The following is a 23539-nucleotide window of genomic DNA, read 5'->3' as shown; positions in this document are numbered from 1 at the left end:
CTCAAAACCTTTTCAACTAAGACGACTTCCTCAAATTCTTCACCCAGATCCCTCATACAATTCACAATCTCATCCATACATAGGAAATAATTAGCTACGGTCTCATTACTACGCATCTTAAGAGTTGCATACCGGATTCTGAGAGTTTGAAGCTTTGCTCTTTTTACTTGATCATCTCCTTCGTAGCTTGTAACGATTTTGTCCCATATTTCCTTCGCTGATTTGAAATGCATGATCTTCATAAATTCTGATTGAGTCAAACTACTCAATAGGACAGTAACCGCTTTGGCATTGAGCTCATATTACTTTTTCTCTACTGGATCTATAGGAGTTACTGATGGGAATTTGTATCCTCCTTCTACGATTCCCCAAACTTCTGCTCCAAGTGATTGTAGATATGCAGTGGTTCTTATCTTCCAGTGAGTAAAATTGTTCCCGTCAAAGACTGGTGGCCTGATGTGTGCCTCTCTTTCTGGATTAGCCATTCTGATGGATCTTTTCCTTCAAGCAATCAAGATTCCTCTGAAGGACCTGCTCTGATACCAATTGTTGGAAATAATACTGAGAGGGGGCGGTGAATCAGTATTATCAGATCAGTAAAAACTTTCCAATTTCATACTCAGAAACATATACGCTACTTCAATTAAGTGAACCCGCGTGTACACGCTACTGTGTCTAATGAAACTCGCGTATATCCAGATATCTTATAATTCAGTTAGCTTAATCTTCAGTAAATGCATCAGAACATTATTAAGCATATTAACAGTAAACAGGTGCAGAATAACAGAACAGAACATCACACAAGAGCCACACACATGAACACCATGATATAAGGTGGAAACCCAATGTGGGTGAAAACCACCTGCTGCAATTCGTCTCTTTCTCTTTAATAAGAAAACTTCTTTTACAATGTACTGGTGCAGTCCTTTACCAGTACGCAGGCTACAACCTGCAGAGGGCTACAACCCTCTCTCGTTTTCCAACTACTTCTGGAAGGGAGCTACAACCCCCTCAGCTCTTGTACTAGCAGATCCATTTACTAGTACGTAGGTGCTGACCCTACAACCTTCTTTCCTTCAGGGACCACGTTTCATCAATTTTCAGACTGGATCCAAGAGTACAAAACAAATATTACCGCAATACAATCATCAACTTATACTTGCATCATAATTCATTAAACAACCCAATACTGAATCACTTAAACCCTGTCATCAAGAACACAGAACCCAAACCAGAGCCCAGAACTCTGCAACAACCACCAGAATCAGCAGCAACCTGAAATATCAAATCTTATTATGCATACGCTACTTCACTGTACCAAAACCGCGTGTATACGCGCTTTCACCAAAGGAAACCCGCGTGCAGATCTAGAAATAGTTTCTTATGCCTTCGCTGTCAGATCCGACCCTTGCCAAGCATCCCGAACAGATAAACAGTAATACCAGATCTTCTCACTTCGTCAGACACACCTTGCTTCACTCTTTGCCTAATGATCTTCTCCTTATATAGCCTTAGGCCCTTCACAATGCCATGAGCCAAAACCATAGCAACACAATACCATCAACTTCAAAACTAGGGATCGACACGCCCGTCGAGACACAATGGTCTGAAACCATAGGCACAACTTCCAAGGACTAACCGCCATGGACCAAAGGTACTTTTCCACATACACGCGCTTTTGCTGAAGCCAACCTGCGTGTACACGTGACTTGGGCTTAACGAACCTGCGTGTATGAACTTTCTTGCCATGCTGTACTAAGATCTGTCCTCTGATTAAGTTGCCATCACCTGTACCAACCTCTGAGCACCTGTACCAACCTCTGAGTGAGTTGCCATCAAGGACAACACTTGAATCATAATGCCAACATTCTTCTTACATGGCTACCTCCCACTTCTTCCTGCTTTCAACCTGCATTGCTTCTTCATAACATTCGGGTTCACCAGAATCAATCAACAATCAATCAACTTGTCCTGATGATGAACCACATTGGTTGGTTTGAAATGCGTCAACAAATGAAATATCTTGTGATTTACGCCGAAAAATATCTCATAAAAATAAATAATATAATGAAGGAGAGTATCGTTCACGGGGTATACTTATCCTGGTAAATCTTCTAACACCACTTTCAGGTGTTTGGGGTGCCTATTTCTGTTGTGGTGGTTGCGGTTGTTGTGGTTGTTGGTTATTATTATTTTCAGACACCTTTACTTTTTCAGTGATCTCATCAAGAACTACGTATTCCTTGTTTTCTTTTTCCTGTTTCTTTTCCTGCAACTAATTCTTATATAAGACTTTTTCATTGAATATTACATCTCTGCTCCTAATGATTTTGTGATTTTCATAGTCATATATAAGCGATAACCAAAATCATTAACACCATATGCAATAAAGGTACATTTCTTTGATTTTGCCTCAAGCTTTGTTCTATTTTTTTTATTAATATGGACAAAGGCCTCACAACCAAATGGCTTTAAAAAAGAGTAGTTTACCTTTTTACTTGTCCATGCTTCCTCTGGAACACCACCATCCAAGGAACTTGAAGGCCCTTTGTTTATTAGATAAACAAGAGTATCTATAGCATCTGCCCCAAATTGTAAAGGAAATCCTACATGCAATCTCATGCACCTTGCATGCTCCATGATTGTTCTGTTCATCCTTTCTGACACACCATTTTCTTGTGGTGTTCTTGGAACTGTCTTATCTCTGCAAATTCCATGCTCTGAACAATACCTATCAAACTCTTTGTTGCAATATTCACCTCCATTTTCTGATCTGAGACACTTCAATTTCTTTCCTGTCTCAATCTCAACCAAAGCTTTCCATTTCTTGAAAGTATCACATACATCAGATTTATTCTTAATACAATAGATCCAAGTTTTTCTAGTTGCATCATCAATAAAAGTAACATAATAACGAGAGCCACTGAGAGATGATACTTGAGCAGGTCCCCATACATCTGTATGCACAAGCTCTAATTTTTCGATCTTCTTTTCTTTCCCAACTCTCAGAAATGTGACTCTCTTCTGTTTTCCATAAAAGTAATTCTCACAGAAGTCCAAATCAACATTCTTCAAACCCAGCAACAAATTCCTTGAGTGAAGAATCTTCATCCCCATCTCACTCATGTGTCCGAGCCTATGATGCCATAACGCTGCATCTGCTCCTTTGGAAGTTAAAGCATTAACAGAGTTAGAAATACCATTGCATAAATACAATGTACCAACCTTTTCACCTTTTGCTATTACCAAGGCTCCTTTGTTGACCTTCCAAGCTTTATCTATGAAAGTTGTCACACAACCTTCACCACCTAACTGCCCTGTTGAAATCAGATTTTTCTTCAGATCTGGAACATGCCTTACCTCCTTTAGTAGCCATTGGTTTCCATTATTCATCTTTCATACCCATTAGCATCTTTGTTTTTCCGCCCAATGGTAGGTACAGATCTTTCTGATACAGATAATATTCCATCTGCATCTTCCACAGCAAGAAGTTTTTGTCATTAAATTTCTCGACCCTAAACTTACCATCTTCCACCATTGCTCCCACTTGAATAAGGAACCCTAAGTTTCCTGTGAGTTTATCAGCCAAATAGACCTTCGGCTCTGATACCAGTTGTTAGAAAATTATACATTACAGAGCAATCGAACACATAGAATATTGCATAAATATAAACACAGAAAATGCATAAAACGAGAGAGACACACATATACGTGGTTCACCCAGTTTGGGCTATGTCCACCCCAAACAACCAGTCCTTCCTTTCTATTATCCAGCAAAATAAAGAGATACAACCTACAACAGATCCGTTGTAACACGCTCTTCGCTCTCAATCTCCTCTCTCTTTCTCACTCAGAATACAGATCTACATAGATGCAATACAATTCCCTCATATATAGTGAGGGGTTGCCTTCTAGGGGAAAAAACCATAAATTAAGCATAACTTCTACCGTCAGATCTCTGCTTAATGAACGTCTCAGTTTGACTAGAAATTACTATACTTTTACAAGGCAATTTTACATCTATTCTTAGCTTCGGGGGCGCTGCCTCCGAAACCCCCCACCAGTGGGGGGGGCTCCCCAAAGGTCACAGACGCCCCCCTGGACCCCCCCCGCAGTGAATATTTTACGGGTGGTGTTGCCACCCCATTTCAAACTGGGGTCTAATGCGGCGATACCTTTGAATACAGAAGATAATCAGGCTCCACACCCAACATGGATGTGGACATTACTTTCTTGAAATGAGACTTGAATGTGAATGTCATCATTTTTGAACTGGAAGGATTTTCTATGAAGGGACATGAATAGAAAGTATGTAAACTCGCCAAATTTTTACATGGTATGAAACATGCATCACAAACCTAGTATGAATAGTTTACCGAGCATCTTCTAAAATTCAATTTCAAGAACTTTCATATTGATGATGCAACTTTGTTTGTCAAGAATGTTGGTAAAACTGTATAACTTTCTAGTGTATGTAGTTGATCTATTGATAACAAGGAACAATGAAAGATATATTACATCTATAAAGAAAGAGTTGAAGAAAGGCTTTGAGCTCATAGATTTCGAACATCTTCTTTATTTTCTTTGTTTTTTTTTGTTTTTTTTTTTTGGTTGTGGTTCATAGGCATCTTGGTCAACGAGTGGTCGCTATGTCCATGGAAAAATATGAGTTGATCGGCCCCGAAGGGAATCTAGCCCTGTGGCCCACTAGCAAGGCCTAACCCCAAGGGCTTCGGGCAGAATGGACCCTGTGACCTCCCGAACGACGAGGCACTAATTTTGACCAACTGAGCTAACCCTTGGGGCTCGAACATCTTCTTTATTACTTAGGCATTAAAGCGAATTAAATTCAAAAGTACATATTCATTTCCAAAAATAAGTACATAGGAAAATTGTTAAACATGTTTGACATGGTTGAATGTAACCCTCTCTCTATTTCAATGGAAGAGAATTTGAAGTTCACATCAAAAGAAAGGAATGAATTTGAGGAAGCAACGAAGTACAAATAGTTTGTGGGAAGTCTTATCTACCTTCCCAATATTGTACTAAATATTTCATTTTTTGTTGATATTATTTCTAGGTTAATGCAAAAACCTTGTAAAGGACATTGGTTTGTTGCAAAAAGAGTGTTAAAATACTTGAAGGGAATTGAATATTTTAGGCTCAAGTATTATAAGGTGGATGACTTCATCTAATTGGATATTTTGATTCAAACTTTGATGAGCAGAAAGAACATAGCATGTTGACTTTGAGCTATCTCGTGAATCTTGGATCAGTTGTTGTCTCCTTGAGGTCACATAAATAATCAATTCCAATAAATTCTACAACAGAGGCAGAATATGTGGCAGTTGCAGAAGCAAAAAAAGAGATTGTGTGCCTTAGGAAAATACTTGAATATTTGCAGAAGAAACAAGTGCATTATGCTCCTCTTTTAGTTGATAACATTTCTACAATCAAGTTGGAAAATAATCCCAAATTCTATGATTAAAACAAGTATATAAACACAAAGTACGATGTGATTCGATATCATGTAGAGGCCAAGACTATTGAGTTGAGACATTACTTCACAAATTAGTGCTTTGTAGATATCTTCACAAAAAGCACTTAGAAGAGAAAAAATTGAAAAGTTTAGATTGATACTTGGACTCATGAATGCCCCTTTGGCTTAAGGTGGGGAATGTTAGACCAAACTCCTTTGGGGTTATTATTGCATATAATATAAAAGTAGATTAAATGAAGAATATTAAGAAAAACAAGAGTGAAGAATAGAATGTGAAGAAAATAGCCACTTCCTCTTGTATATATAAGTTTTTGAGTTAATGGAAGAGTTAATTCCTATTCCTAATAGGAGCCACTAGAATGGTCAATGGTTTGGTTCATCATCTTCTTAGTAGAATGTAACTAAGTCTCCTAAGTGGTAGGAGGAGCTCTAGGGTTTGTTGCATGGGTGTTAAGGTGGATTTTATAGATTATGTTAATGGGGCATTTTATGTCATCTTTGATTAAGGTGATTCAATGATTTACCCAACATCAAGCTTAGCAATTTCTTTCATTTATTAATATTATTAATGAAGTAGTTGATTCTTTACGGTAGTTGGTTGACCTTTTGATCCTATCAATTCAATTGTTGATTAGGATATCAAGTTAGCAATTAAAACAATAGAAAAGATAAAAAAACACGAGGAACAAAATATACTTTAGATTAATGTATTTAATACTTTGTTTTTCATTTAATATTAAAAATAAAGCAAACCTAAATTCAACTTAATTAATTATGAACAAAATATTTAAATTTTTATATATTAAAATATATATTAACTTATTTAAAATATAAAATATGGAATTATATATATTTTAATATATAAAATATTAACTATTTTATTATTAGATATATATTAATTTTCAATAAAATAACCAAAAAAAATATAGTTTAACCAATAAAAATTATATTTATGTATTTGATGATGATGAGATATATATATTGTATATATCAAAATTACTAATAACAAACCATTTAAACGTCAGTTGTCCTCAAAGATTTGTTGACCCTTCACTAACGTCATATCTGTCTAAATGCATCCCCTAAAAAAACATTGAATATCAATATCAATTGCTCCTTCCGAAAATGGCTCCTTCGTGCTCGCTGAATCCAGGTACTTTATATTGGTATAGGTGGCGAAAAAGAGTGACAGGTTGTAATATTCGTGATAGCTGTAATCCTTACCGAGGCTTAATTAGTATCATCAAACCATGTTTATTATTGCAATTTAATATGTTCTAACATGTTCAGTCTACTGAAGCGTGCCACACTAACAATAAAATAAGGAAAAACAACCCGACGGATAACCCTAATTCTAAAACAAATATGACTCTACAATTAGGTGAATTTTTTTAGTATTAAAATAAGGAAGGACATGCGTGTAAAACATTTGATAGTTTTATAATAAAAATGCACGAGAGAGCACCTCCATAATATTATTCAGTGACATTGTGTTTGAAAGATTTTATAATTAAAAAAAAGATGAGATGCATTTAATTATTTATTATATAATTTATGTATATATTAGTTTAGATCCATCTTAATCACTGATCTGGCAATTATTAAGAGGGATTAAATATTTTGAGGTGCAAATTTCTTTTAGAATGCAAAACTTAAAAAATAATTGCAACTCAAGAGATTGATCGGTTTACTACACGATAGATTGGTGGTTAAAATCGATATATATATATATATATATATATACATATACATATACATATACATATACATATATACATATATACATATACATATATATATATATATATAAACCGACCAAATCTGTCACGCCGCTACACCTGCGGTAGTCTTTCAACCTCTTATAGCGAGGTGCGGCACCACTGAACACTTTCTTTTCACCAATACTTATGTTCGTGGACTACGCCTTAACATTCCATACTTAGTTTTATTTTCGTTTCCAAGTATTATTATGTGTTCCTGTATACCAATGAATACCCATACACATTCATTATCAACAACATTAACAAGAGAAATGCACAACAGTATAAAGGGAGGGGCAACTCCCTATAATATGAGTCTGCCCGAATATCAATATATGCATAATTTTCCACTTTTACAGGTATAGACTAAGTCCTTGGGAAAGCCCAAATTATACTTAGCCAAATTTCCAACTTCGGCAAACTCGGTTGCCCCACTCGTCGACACCTCCGCACGGTCGCCGCACGACTCTCCAACCCGTCGTTCACCTCATCGCACGTCTTCATCGGTTCGCTCTTCGTTTGGTCGCAAACACCCAAACCGTGTACACCTGCCCACACGCAGTCCCACTCGCCAACCTTTGAAAAATGCTTAAATTGTGTGAACAACACGTAGTACTATCTGCCCAACTCTACGACATCTGGTTCCAATCTTCGTTCACCTTTGTGCACACTTGCACGATGGGCGGGCGCTCACCTAAGCCACCAAGACACCCATGCCAAGACTTAGCACAAACGGGCACCACACGTTCACCTTGCATGCCTCACCCGACCACCGGGCGCACCTTTGCCTGCACCTTCGCCCAACACCAAGTGCAATGTTCTATCGTGCGACTAGCCCAAGGATGGGCGCATGAGAACTGTGCCTCCTCCTTCTCGAAATGCGCACTAGAACCTGCGCACTACTCACTTGTGCGATGTCTTCATGATCGAACGATTTTCGATGTTGGAAATGCTCCAACGCATTCGCAATATATATCAACCATAACGTGTGGGTGGGCTGCCCAGGCGACTGCCCAACCAATGCCTGCACACCCCTCTCCAATGCCCAATCACTCCATGGTTAAGCCAGCCTCTAACCACATCACAAGTCGTTCAACTGAGGGTATAAACACCATCGCATATCGTTGTTACTTCATTTCGTCGCATATTGTCGCAAAGTGTCGCATAACCGCAGCTCGCCCGTGCACACGCCCGGGTTGCCCGGCACCCAACCGCGTCACACAACCGGGTGGAACTGCATGACGTTACATCCTCCTCCAGCTGAAGTCGTTGTCATCCTCAACAACATATCATCCTGGTAGCCATCCACCAAGATCATCAATATCCATGATGTCAACTCCCCCACATACTGCAAAAATCTCTGCATCATATGTAGAACCATTGTCTCTACCGTGTCTCGCCCTGGTAACCAATTGTCACCAAGATCACCATACCAAGGTATACACCTCATCGGTATGTCATACATCAGAGATCATCTCAATCCATGACCATCGATCACCCTGTCACAATCTCCACATGCTGCTCTCCATCGTGGAAGGCTGGTCCCTCCATCTCAAGCTACATGCTCGCTGCAACATCTCGTGTCGACCTCATCATGTGTCGTCATGTGAACCGCTGCCATGATACTCTAACATAATGCTAACACATCTCTGCACACTACTATTCCCCATGTTTAAACTAGTTGGGTAGCTAATCCAACTGTAACGCCCAAACCATGAGAATGCACATCTTCATGCCACCATCAGTTGTTTCTCAAAACATCCTACCACATCCTCAACTCAATCAACAATCCATCTCCATATAAGTATAAGCTATGCTCAGGTCCATGAAGTAGTCCTCATCTTATCTGCAACATGTTGTCCATGATGTTTGGTGTCAACGTGCTACATGAAATCAGCCACATCTATCCCAACATCATCATCCATATGTGTATCTCCTCCATATGAAGAGACCATCCCATCAAACTGGCTCTCGTTGTGTCACATCCAGGTCCATGAAGCATCCTCCATCATACCTGTAATGTGCCATCCCTAAAGTCAGCCATAGAAACAAGTATACACATGTCTCATCTATCCATGTGCTGCCCATGATCCTAGATCATTCAGCTCCCATGTGTCAAAAGTGGTTGAGTCTCGGCTCAACCCATGCCCAAGTGTTGCTACCAAGGCATTATCATCATTGTAACTCAATCACTCCAAAGTGTCTCGTATCGATCCTCCACATCAAGTCACTCTTCCAAGCCACACCCATGCATGTACTCGGAAGTATGCACCTGCATCAAAGTCTCTGACCTCAGCTCCTCAATGCATTAGATCATCCAAGTCCACCATATATGAAGTCCCCAAAAGTCACAACAATCTCATGTCATCATGAGCTCCATAAACCATCCCCAACCAACATCTCAGCAAGCATACAAGTCTCAGCCCAAAGGTCTCTGCAAGATGCCTCAGCTCTCCATGTAGTAGGAATGCTCCATAGTCTACTCACAACTCCATCCAAGTCCATGGCCTTGTTGTACAAGGTGCACAACCTCTCCATTGGCTCATAAATAATAAGTCTCCATGTCATATCAGCAAATCTACCTGCACAACATCCTTGCCTTGGCACTCCTCATTGGATGCCCATAAGTGACACCTCTACAAGTGCTCTTGCACAATGTCCATGCATAAGGCTGCCATGCTCCATGTCTCCAACCTGATGTCCATGACTAAGTTGTCCATGTAGTCCAACCAAGTAGAACCATCACAACAATCGGTCATCCTCACCCAAGCCTGCTACCTTCGGTCTAGTGAACTTGGTCACCCAACCATATCATCATCATCACAAGTCCCTTCCATCATAGCTCCCCCCACTGAAGGTTCCACCAAGACTATCTCTTGGTCTCGGCCATGAGAAGTCCACCCAAGCATCATCATACCTCAAGTGTGTGCCCTCCAATCTGTCCATGAGTCATGTCGGGCACTTAGCCAAAGTGGCTAAAGCATGACCCAATCCTCCACAACGATCATCATGTTCCTCCCTTGTCACAGGCCCTTGTACCTTCTACCATAAGGTCACAAACAACCCCAACAAGTCCTGCAACAATCAACAATCCTTGCCCTTCATCATCATCATGAGGTTCCTCCAAATGAGTATCCTCATTCATCCATGTCTGCAAACTGCACGATCCTGGTCCAACTTGATCAATCTCAAGTTCATCCTCCATCGTTGTCACATCTGCAACATCCTCAATCATCACGGCTTCCTCCTCCTTGATAGCACAATCTGCAACTTCACCTTGCCCCATTTTCCAACCAAGTTGAAGAAGTTCGTCTTCAAAATTCTTTTCCAAGACTTCAAGTTCCTTCCGAATCTGGAGATTCTCTTCTTTCATCCTCTTCAACCAGTATAAGGTAAGCAAGAGCTTCCCTTTGCATTCTTCCAAACCTGCCATGCCTTGTCGTTCAGCTTGGCCCAAGCACTAAGCTTCACCTCTGCTAAACCTGTTTCACCATTCACCAGCTTCACCAAGTTCCATGCAACCATGAACCGTCCCTTGTTCCACTTGTATGTGAAACTAGCTTCCTTCACCAGCAAGTACCTGCTTCCAGTGTCATCAACTGTCAAGCTTCCAAGTGTACCCACACCTGCACTTCGTCACGAGCAACCCTGCTCTAACACCAGCTCCAACCGAGCTCTGATACCAACTGTCATGATAGTGTAGTGCGATCATTACTTCTTCATCAACCCATTCATCAGCCTGCTCAGATACCAACTGTCACGCCCCTACACCTGCGGTAGTCTTTCAATCGCTTATAACAAGGTGCGACACCACCAAACACTTTCTCTTCACCAATACTTATGTTCGTGGACTACGCCTTAACATTCCATACTTAGTTTTATTTTCGTTTCCAAGTATTATTATGTGTTCCTTTATACCAATGAATACCCATACACATTCATTATCAACAACATTAACAAGAGAAATGCACAACAGTATAAAGGGAGGAGCAACTCCCTATAATATGAGTCTGCCCGAATATCAATATATGCATAATTTTCCACTTTTACAAGTATAGACTAAGTCCTTGGGAAAGCCCAAATTATACTTAGCCAAATTTCCAACTTCGGCAAACTAAGTTGCCCCGCTCGTCCGCACGGACGCCGCACAACTCTCCAACCCGTCGTTCACCTCGCCGCACGTCTTCGCCAGTTCGCTCTTCATTTGGTCGCAAATGCCCAAACCGTGTACACCTACCCACATGCAGTCCCACTCGCCAACCTTTGAAAAATTCCCAAATCGTGTGAACAACACGTAGTACCACCTGCCAAACTCTACGACATCTGGTTCCAACCTTCATTCACCTTCGTGCACACTTGCACGATGGGTGGGCGCTCACCTGAGCCACCAAAACACCCATGCCAAGACTTAGCACAAACTAGCGCCACACGTTCACCGTGCATGCCTCACCCGACCACTGGGCGCACCTTTTTCCGCACCTTTGCCCAACACCAAGTGCAATGTTCTATCGTGTGACTAGCCCAAGGATGGGCGCATGAGAACTGCACCTCCTCCTTCTCCAAATGCACACTAGAACCTGCGCACTACTCACTTGTGCGAAGTCTTCATGATTGAATGATTTTCGATGTTTGAAATGCTCCAACGCATTCGCAATATATGTCAACCATAACGTGTGCGTGGGCTGCACAAGCGACCACCCAACCAACGCCTACACACCCCTCTCCAACGCCCAATCACTCCATGGTTAAATCGGCCTATAACCACATCGCAAGTTGTTCAACCGAGGGTATAAACGCCATTGCATATCATTGTTACTTCGTTTTGTCGCATATTGTCGCAAACTGTCACATAACCGCAGCTCGCCCGTGCACTTGCCCGGGTCGCCCGGCGCCCAACCACGTCGCACAACCGGCTGTAATTGCAGGACGTTACAAAATCTCTTGAGTATATATATATATATATATATATATATATATATATATAGATATATATATATATATATATATATATATATATATATAGATATATATATATATATATATATATATATATATATATATATATATATATATATATATATATATATATCAAATTGTATTTTTGAATGCAAAAATGGATTCAATTCCTTGAAAATCTCCTTGGTCACTTGGATTGGGTAGACAACTCAACTTAAACTTGTGATTCCTACAAATCTTTGAATTTCATACAAAATTGACAAAAAAAAAACCTAAAAGAGGACTAAAATGAAAAATATCTAAACTACTTGAAACTTTTTATTTTTTTCAATTATTTTGTATAATATATACATTGTTGTTTTGTTTAACCATATATATAGTTGATATTGAAGTATTTTTCTTAATATGGGCATTAAATTTATTTTTTATTAGTAATATTTTCTAAATGGCAGATGTTAATTTTATATTAAGAATTGAATGAATTATACATCTAGCTCTTACTATTTTTATTTGGAACTAATCCAATTTTTTTACCATCAATTGCCATTTTTTGGTCAGTTAAATATTTTATAACTGTTAACCTTGACATAATTATTTCTTTTACTCTGTATCTATGAAACTAATCTTAAAATAAATTTGCTCTATAGGAATTCAAATAGTTTATTGAATTGTTTTGTAATATTCTTAAAAAGTATAATAAATATAAATAGTCAAAAGTGAAAATATAAAATTATTTTACTTTTAATTACTTTATATCTCTCTAAAATTAATATAAAATTGTGTTATTTTACATGGATATTTAAATATTTTATTTATGGCTAAGAGCGAGAGTTAAATATTTTACCACATCTCCTACACATCAAACATGTTTATTCATTTTTTTTATTATAGCCCACATATTTATTTTTTATTTAGATAATATTTTATTTTTATTTTTAAAGGGACATGTATCAATTGAGTATGGACATAATCCCACACGAGGCTCATATTGGATTGTAGAATATGCCTCTTGACACAATAGATTATTAGAAATATATAAAAGATAAGCAGAAAAATGAAAATTTTAAAATGGTTACTCTATATACATATAAATAAATTAGCATTTCTAATATATCTATGCCATAAATTTTGTTAAATAAATATTATGTTATTTTATTTATTTATTTTTGTATGTTAAAATTAAGCAAGAATAAATTAAAAATTAAAATAGTTATCTATATTATTCATCACACATACAATAATAATTTATTGATTTTTTTTTGGGAAAAAAAAACTTTAAGATTAATTTTAGAAATGTGATTTTATTAAATAATGGATGCTCACAATTACAAAGTTATATTATGTTTACTATTTTTTATCGATAAAGTTGTATTTACAATGCTTCACAATTTTGGTAATCATAGTGAAAGCCTTTATTTTCTAAAGGACCTTTTCTCTCCATTCTTGGTCACTCTCTTAATTATGATCCCTCAATTGACATCTTAATGAATAATGAATTGTTCATGTAAAAAACATATCTTAATCCTAACCATAACACTAATTAAGAGGATGTGATTACTATGATGACCCAATATCCAAGGTGTCGTTATGGAAATGGGATCTAAAAATTTCAATCTTTTCAACTTACGTAAAACCTTAGTTTGGCACCACCGTTGCGTTCATCTTGTCAGGATGATTATGGTGATATAAAACTTTACCTCAATCTGACCTTCCGATTAATATATGTGAACATTACAATTCTGGCAAATTAGAGAGTGCCACATCATCATCCCGACTACGTGGAAACCACGTGGCTACACCCACATGGATAATCTCCTATTGCCACTTGGAATTTATTTAATGATTTTTGACTCCACAACCCCGCACTTTGCATCAAAATGCAATTCATTTGCATATAAGCATGACCATATATATATATAGATATATTACCAGCCACTTGACGGTCGTCACATGTCGCCAATATTCCCATCTCTTAGGCTCCATTACCTGACTACTTTCCCGTTTTGCACCTTTACAAACCGTCGAAGGTTGACCCTTCGATTTGTGCCATTTGTGGGATCACACATTTGCGCCAATGGCTAGGCTGTCAGGCTCGCATGTCTACAAGAATGGCCTGAGATTACATGATCCCATACCTTCTCAAATCTTTGTCCCACATGCACTCCCAGAGAAGTAACCTCCAAGCTTACGTTCCCTAGCGGGTCTACATTGTTGCACCATAAATAATTTTGATTGGTCCTTTCACCTATGACTTCAGTGGTCAAACTCTTGCCATGCTAAATCGGCCTACGTCATCTAGGTATTCCCCTCACACTAGATTTTTATGGGCTTCCAAGAATGAGACCTTCGGGCTAACGTCATCCTAGGTCTCCCTTTGATCATTGATTTATCTTCTTGATCTCAACCGACCATTACATTGGTTTCGCAATTGATCATGTATCACAACCATATGGGCTAGTGACTTGTTCTTCAAGCCCTCCTTCCCGGAGTTTGATAAGTCCCACTACGACCATGAAGAAGGTTTACAGGGCTAAGGATATGGCTTTCACTACGCCATTTACAAGGTATCATTTACGACCATGTATTTTCCACGGTTGTTCTACCCGAGACTTGGGCCATAGTAAATATACTCGAGTTTGGATTCAGTTGTTTTATAAAGGGATTCTCGCACCTTTAACTATTGCCACAGTTGGGTCGGGGAAGGCACCTCTCTTTCATATATTGACACAATACTCTCCCACACTAACACACAATTTAATTTACAAATGCTACCAATGCTTACATGGGTGTGTTAAAATTGTGCTTATAGAGAGAGAGAGAGAGAGAGAGAGAGAGAGAGAGAGAGAGAGAGAGCCTACTTCATCTAGGTATTCCCCTCACACTAGATTTTTATGGGCTCCCGAGAATGAGACATTTGGGCTAACGTCATCCTAGGTCTCCCTTTGATCATTGATTTATCATCTTGATCTCAACCGACCATTACATTGGTTTCGCAATCGATCATGTATCACAACCATATGGGCTAGTGAATTGTTCTTCAAGCATTCCCTCCCGGAGTCTGATAAGTCCCACTACAACCATGAATAAGGTTTACATGGCTAAGGATATGGCTTTCGCTATGCCATTTACAAGGTAGCATTTACGACCATGTATTTTCCACGGTTGTTCTGCCCGAGACTTGGGCCATAGGAAATATACTCGTGTTTGGATTCGATTGTTTTATAAAGGAATTCTCCCACCTTTAACTATTGCCACAGTTGGGTCGGGGAAGGCACCTCTCTTCCATATATTGACACAGTACTCTCCCACACTAACACACAATTTACTTTACAAATGCTACCAATGCTTACATGGGTGTGTTAAAATTGTGCTTAGAGAGAGAGAGAGAGAGAGAGAGAGAGAGAGAGAGAGAGAGAGAGAGAGAGAGAGAGAGAGAGAGAGAGAGGCTCTCCTTCTTGAGCTTAGAAAGATTGAACTAGAACTTAATGGAAAATTCTATCAGAAATATTTAAAACAAGATAGGGACTTGTCCATTCAAATTTAATGAGATCCCTAAGCCATTAGTGACTCATAGTCATTAAAAGATCTAGAGGTATATTAATAGAAACTAGAAAAGCTAGCTCATGGGAGAAAACATGGCACCACACAATGCCCATAACTTTTATAGGAACTCAACATTCCATAGTTAAACACAAATGTCATTCCCCATTAGATTTACAAGCCCAAACCACACATTGTTTGAGCAATTTAAAAAATGTCTCGGAAACAATTTAATCAACTAGGTGAACAATAGATTACATACCATGCTTCATACATGATTAGCACCAATTCAAATCAGAAATGCAAACATATTTTCGTGGTGATTAAAGAGAATGAGAGACACTTATCTTATAGAGTGCATAAGTGTTCCAAATGAGAGTGGGACATCAAATATCCTTCCAACCATAGACGAGTTGCAACCAAGTCTTTCTTGGAGTTGTCACCCCTTAGCCAGATTTTAGAGCTTGAGGTTGAAGTGCTAAACCATGTAAGGTCACTAATCCCAGTTGAAACATGACCTCCAAGGTAATCCTGCCTTCACCTACCAACCAATCAAATAATCAAATGCATAGGGACTTGCTTCCCTCAACTGTTCTCAACAATATTTTGTTATCATATCTTAAATCCTGATCTAAATAATTTTCATCACAGGGGATTTATTATCACAGAGGATCACCTCTTTGAACCATGAGAGAAATATTATTATTTCATGGGAAGGTTCCTTTGTGCCAAGATATTTATTAGTTAGTAGGTTCTTCAAACCACAAGCTTCCGAGTGGTTTCTTTAGCTCTAAGGAAATCCACCCTTGGTGTTTTCGTTAGCCCTAGATAAGCTACTAATTGATTACTAGAGGAGGATGGCTCAATATGAAATTATGAGCACGTTATTTAGTGCTAAGTTTTTGTTAGAGAAATAGGTTCTTAAGACCACAAAATTCCTAGTGGTTTCCAAGGCAATCCACTCTAGCTCACTATTGTTTGGAACATAGATCATGTCCCTAAATCTGACCAAACTGTATGTTGTAAGGTGATAGTCCACATCCTGATCACCTATACCCTATTGTAACTTGTGCATAAGCTCCATGTATCTGTCATCATGCTAGCCTTCCTATGACATTTTATCTTGTAAGTCTATCCCATAAGAACTCATAGATGCTATGTGACTCACCTATATTCTCCTGCTAAGAGCATCAACAACCCTATTCTCTTTTACTTTGATGCACCTGATCTCAAAGTCAAACTCATTGATATTGGCCAACCATCTAGCTTGCATGGCATTTAGATTCAGGTGGTCAAATATATACCTCAATCCACTGTGATCACTCATCATTACAAATCTCCTTCCAAAAAGATAGTGCCTCCACATCTTCAAAGAATGGATGATTGCTTCCATCTCAAGATCACGTGTCATATAATTATGCATGTGCTCATTCAGTTTTTGTGACTCATACCACACTACCTGTCCTTCACATATAAGGACTCCACCAAGTCCTATCTTGTAAGCATCTTTACACACCACAAACTCTTTGTTTTGATCTCTCATCTTTAACCTTAGAGAATTTATCAACAACTTCTTTAAGTTCTCAAAACTTTTTTCACATTCCTCTTTCCATTCAAATTTATTACCTTGCCTCCGTAGTGACATAATAGGATATGAAATCCGAGAGAAGTTCCTGATGAACCTCCTATAGTAACCTTCTACCCCCATAAATGATCTTACCTCTTCCACATTTCTAGGAGCTACCACTCCTTGATATCCCGTATCGTCTCTAGATATATTACTATACCTTCCTTCAAAACCAAATGTCCTAAGTAATGTACCTCTATCTAAAATTAATAAAATTCATTTATTGAGCTTGACATATAAATGATGCTCTCTTAGCAATCTCAACACTGTTGCTAAAAGTTCGGCATGTTATTCCTCATTCTTAGAATATATCAAGATTTCATCAATGAATACAATAAAAACCTTGTCTAGATAAGGATGCAACACACTATTCATCAAGAACATAAAGGTAGCTAGATCATTAGGCAAACCAAATGGAACTACAACAAACTCATAATTCCCACACCTGGTTCGAAAAGTTGTCTTGTAGATGTCCTCTTCTTTAATGTGTACATGATGATATCCAGATCTCAGATCAATCTTCGATAACACTCTTGTTCCCTTCAACTGATCGAACAAGTCATCAATCCTCGACAATAGATACCTTTTTTTTATGGTCACCTTACTGAGCTACCTATAATCAATGCATAACCTGAGAGTACCATCCTTCTTCTTCAAAAACAATACTAGTGCACCCCAAGGATATACACTTCACAAATTTATCCCTTGCCAAACATTTCCTTCAACTCTAAATTCAACTCTACCAACTTTGGTGTGCTCATCCTATAAGGTGCCTTCAATGCTAGTGTTTCCCCTAGTACCAACTCAATAGAAAATTCCACTTCCCTATGAGGCAGAAACTCTGAAATATCTGTTGGAAATACATCTTGAAATTACTACAATATCGTGTAATTGCTCAATACCTCTCCATCATCATCCTCCTTACCTTTGTTACTAGAAATTTTCACTACAAATAACACACGCACTTTTCTGTGATAGTGTTTTTCCTGCATAGTTGTCACCATTCTCACTGATGTTTCCTTCTTCTTACCCTCCAAGATTATTTGTTCTCCATTTTCATCCAAACACTCAATGGCTTTGTCATAACAATCCACCTTAGTCCTGTGAAGATACAACCATTCCATACCCAAAATAATATTATACGATCCCAAAGGAAATACATTCAAATGTGTTGAGGTAGGAATACCATTCAACTCAAATGCACAAGCTCCTACCCAATGATGAACTCTTTTCTTTGTACCTGTAACCAACTGCGTTAACCAAGATTTTTCATGCACATTTTTTATTCAAACCACACTTTTCCAACGTTACAGGATTAACATAACTATAATTAGATCAAAGGTCAATCAAAATAGAAACAAATTGAGCACAAATCTTACTGTCCATATCGATAAAAAAATGCCTAATGATCTACCTATATATTATCCAATGCTGCATATATATGAGGAATTCTCTACCCAACATCCTGAATAGTATTCACCTCATGTGCACTATAAATCTAAAACCTACCACCCTAACTCTGCTGATATTCCTTCTTAAGATGCTCCTCACGAAGTGTCCAACACTTCAACTATACTGTATCGTCACCTCTATTCTGTTGCCCTCCATGGTGTGACCCATGTCCCTGTTTAGCCATGTTGAACTTCTTGTAAGGTGCCACATTCTCTTTCTCACCTACATCGTGAGGTCTTGTTCTTCTCGACTGCCATTTATCTTTTGATTTATTGTTCCCTTTCCAACATTCTTACAACTTTGTTTTATGCTTTGATTTCTCATAACAATGCTTTAGTTTGCCAATGACTTCCTCAAGTGATCACGGTTCATCATACTCAATCCAATCTCTGAATTCTAATGGAAATCCACTAAAAAATATATGAACCTTAGCCTTTTCATCCTTAAGATACGATACATACCTCAATAACTCTAGGAACGTTGTCATATAATCCTCATCTATCAACGATCCCATCTTTAGTTCATAAAATTCCTTAGCCTTACTGTCAGAATACCTCTCTGACAAGTATTTCTTAATAAAGAGTCTCTTGAATGCATGCCAACTCAACTCCCCTGTCTTGATGTCTCTTACCCACTTCATATCTTCCCACCATATATTATCTTTCCAATTCAGGCCAAAGATAACTATTCTGGCCTTCATATTCTCTGTGAACTCATGCAGCCCAAAGAAATTCTTCATCCCAATTAAGCATGATTCTGCATCTTTCGTCTTCTTCAAATCCCCATCAAAGGTAGGTGGATTTGATTTCTTAAAGTCATCCAAAAAGTATTTTTTGTCACTCCTGCTATAAGGATGATAACATTGATGATTATACTGCTTGTCTGAACCATAACTAGAATATAACGTATGTCCATCACCTCTCATATCTGGAGTATCCGAAATCCTACCATCTTTGACCATGTCATCCCTATTAGACCTATGCCCACCATGTGATATACTTCCATATGCTCCATTAGTCTTATCCTCCCTCCCATGGCTGATCCGAGGTGGTCCCTATATCTACAATTCTGACAAACTCAGAAGGATTATTGCATTAACCTTTGCTTATCTCTCATGTGCCTGAATGATCCTGTCATTATATACCTTGCAACTCCTTATTTCTTCCTTCAAACTTCTCAATGTGTTTGCTAAGTTAGAAGAGTGCCCAACACCATGTTACTCATATGATTCATAGGGGGAGTCTCATGAACTGTTTTCTACCATCTTGCTAGTCATCTTTGATATTCTTCCTGCAAGTATACCACGTTAGCTAAACCAAAACATAAACATAATAAACATTCCTCAGTATAGTTTGTTGGGGGGGGATATCTCATCTGCAAGATCAACTAGATTATAATAATACATTTATAATGATAATCATATCAAAATTTAAAAGTCATTTCAACCATTATCTAGTTATCAATGCATGACCATACCAAACACATACCATGACCTCATGCATGACAACTATCACCATGCCAATGTATGCATAACAATATATGAACACTGACACGCATAACCAATGCATCACCGACATATACTCATGACGACAACATATAATGACAACACCATCCCCTTTTCACATGGTGACACCCCTACAACCATGACCAACACCATGTACACACAACAAGCATATGAACAACAAGCATATGGAACACATATTCAACTGACGTGAATGCATGACCACCAAACACCACACATCCAGTCCAAGGGGTGAACCATGCTCTGATACCACTTTGTAACACCCTCCTCCCACATTTACCCAAGCTACCTGGTCCACTGGGGTAAACATGCCACGAAAGGCTACTATGATGTGATTAAACTGCCCATGTAGATTTAAGGAAGTGGAACCGACGAAAAAAACGAATATGACCTTCAACACATACTACTAAACCACCTGGAGACAATCAACCCTTCGAGGTGCCTAACCCCTTAATAAACTCAACCTTTCACCAATATAGCACCATAACCACTCCCTTGAAATGCATGCATGTGACTATAGAACTCCAGTCGCTCCCAAAGTAAGGACAAGCCTATGATTGTGGACTTTTCTTAGCTAGTTTTGTGCCAGCGACCCTAGATTTTGTGCCACATTTTTAGGGCCAAGACTCAAGCCACTACCTAGAACTTCATGAAACTTTAAAAAATAATAAATAACACTAAAAAAATGGTAGTAATGAAAACATTTGATCAATGAATTGATTGGAACCCTACTATTCATGACAATAATTTCGTCAAACATGTCAAAAATATGCATTCTAGAGGTCATAATAACATATCTGAGAATAGGGGTCTCATACTTATCTAAGAATCACTAAGAAGCATTGATGCCTTATCAAAATAGTTGTATTATCATCTATTAGGGCATATATTCATTGTACATTCATTTACTAAGAAAAACATGATGAGAGCCATACATCATGATAGTCATAAAACATACTCATACCAACATATAACCAACATAAATAACAAGGATACAATTTCCATAAATACCACATATGAATCAATACATTTACACATGAAACACCAAGGAGAAGAAACTCTTATTAATGAATGCATAAGCCAACTAGGTTTGGGACTTCCACCTACCACCTGATCATAGATTAGCTAAACCAAACCTTTCTTTCAGCCAATCACCCCTATGTCATATTCAAATCATGAATGTGGTAATCATAACCAAATTCAACTAGGGCTTCCCCAGGTTAAACCACCTCATCCTCATCGATAGAACCAAGCTTTACTGCAATCCCCATTGGATCACTAGGACCTCCACAAGCATGGATGCCACTAGATTTCTCCACCTACACCATGTGTAATTTTCCTATCTCCTTGTCTCTAGGCTTAACCGTACATTGCTCCATACCAAGGTCAATGATCTGTAGGCCTAATCAAGACTCCACCCTCCAAGCTTTACTATATATCTCGCCATTCACCGACCAAGGATTCCTAGGTCTGATTGAGGGCACACACCTCTAGACTTTATCGTATGTCCCTCCATTCACCGGTTGAGGATTCCTAGGCCCACCGAGGCACACATTAGATGGCTTTACCATAATCCAAGTTTGGTTTAGGAATTACTAGGCCATGTGTTATTTCTTTCAGAGATCCACCTCACTCAATTTAAAAACCATTCGACAATCTATCTCAACCAAATGCAAGAGAACCCATCACACCATGATTATCCAAAAATGGAAAATGAAGGCTAAAGTACACTAGTACACCTGGAAAACCCATGCCAATGATAGCAAGAGAACCAAGAACAAACATGCATAACCACGCATGCCAAAACTATCAAGGAAATCATACATGCAACTCAATACCTGCAAAGAATCGTGTTGTAGCCACTTGATCCTACTCTTCCTTGCTTGATCTTTGCTTCCCTTTTCCTTCTTTGATTTCCTTGATCCAATATTGAAGTGCTCCAAGAAAACTCTAAGTGTCCAAGAGTGAGAGAGAGGGAGAGTAGAGAGAGAACTCCAAATGTGAACTAACAAAAGGTAACACTAACAAAAGGTTACAAAGTGATCCTCAAAAGCCTTTTTATTAATGAGGCCTCTATTTTCTTCATTTTCCATTATTTTCCTTCATTTTTCTCCTCACATGTAACATGTGCACTTTCACCTTCATTTTCTCATAATTTCCTTTATTTTCATAAATAAAATGCCAATTAATGCCACTTTTCCTTTCCAAAGCCTTTTCCATTGCCTTTGTCAATTTCCTTAGCCATAATAAACCAAATGAACACCCACACTAGGATTTCTTTCCAAACATTCATCTTGGAATATGTGTCCCATAACCGTGGTTATTATTTTACCTTCATTAAATTTTATTACATGAAATTTTGACCAGCGATGTTACAAAGAGAAGCTCATTTTGAGCCACTTTCATGGATGCCATCTCGTTGTCCATTATACCCATGGGCCAAACTAGCCCACTTCGATGTAATAATACCATTCATTTAGTCATGGATAATGATATGTTAATTACAATCAGAGTTAGAGAGCTCGTTTTTTTGTTGTTTCTACTCACACAACAATTTTCAACTTACACGTAATTTCCTTTTTGCTTGCTATTGTATTCAGGAGCAGTATTCCAATGATGGAATTTTTTGTCCCATCTTCCCATTTTCAGCCTTCCTCATCTACTCATGTTCCTTATTTATGCATAAGGCCTCCTTGGATCCCTTACCAGAGCCCCGTGGCTTTCCTTCCATGCCAAACCAATGTTCCCGAGGCCCCCAAAGCATGAAGATGAAAGGAAAAACCCAAAGGAAAAGAGGGAAACTGTAAAAATAAAGAAATTCATGACAACAATAATAAAATCACCAAGAAAAATAGCATGGCCATGTGCCATCCAATAGTGAAAGGGAAAATTCAAGAATAAATCATTCAAGGAACACAAAAATAAAATATTCAACAACATAACAACTCAATCCCAATGAGGTTTGGTGTCCCACAATGGATCATGATTAAAAGCTCATGAAATTTCCAACCATTCCTTCCTATTACACCATGCCACATTACAAGCTTCTTTTACATCCACTTAGTCTAGCTATACTGCCACATGCATTCAGTTGTTGCTTTTATTCATGCAACTTACACATTAGTTTCTACCATACCATGTTACCAAGCATGTTTTCCTATGACTGCACACACATCTTAGTC

At 38.3% G+C, this 23539-nt stretch overlaps 1 pseudogene; it reads right to left on the bottom strand.

The window, feature by feature from the left end:
* The window catches only part of LOC149222950 (cysteine-rich receptor-like protein kinase 15), a 76325-nt pseudogene extending 56529 nt beyond the window's left edge, over window positions 1–19796 (bottom strand).
* Between the last annotated feature and the right edge of the window lie 3743 nt (window positions 19797–23539).

Source organism: Pinus tabuliformis, chromosome Q, assembly GCF_031772625.1.
Source record: "Pinus tabuliformis cultivar Carrire ecotype Pingquan chromosome Q, CPIR1, whole genome shotgun sequence".
Lineage (NCBI taxonomy): Eukaryota > Viridiplantae > Streptophyta > Pinopsida > Pinales > Pinaceae > Pinus > Pinus tabuliformis.
This window is presented reverse-complemented; position numbering and strand designations above follow the sequence as displayed.